The sequence below is a fragment of the Culex quinquefasciatus genome, chromosome 2 (genome assembly GCF_015732765.1).
Source record: "Culex quinquefasciatus strain JHB chromosome 2, VPISU_Cqui_1.0_pri_paternal, whole genome shotgun sequence".
Taxonomy (NCBI): Eukaryota; Metazoa; Arthropoda; class Insecta; order Diptera; family Culicidae; genus Culex; species Culex quinquefasciatus.
In genome coordinates, this window is record NC_051862.1 from 182,653,022 (window position 1) to 182,653,246 (window position 225).

Sequence of the window (225 nt, forward strand, 5' to 3'; positions counted from 1 at the left end):
TTTGTTCACCGTCAATGCGTACTTTATCGATAAATATTTCCCGTACTTGGCTATGATTAAGTTTGGAATTAAGAATGCGTTCGTCAGAGTTGTGTATTAAGTGTATTAGTGTTTTAATGTTTAAATGGTGCTAATTCAATGACACATTGTGACTTTTAACTATTTTATGACAAATAAATAAAATCAAAATCTTGAAAACTTTATATACAGCGAAAGAAATACAAT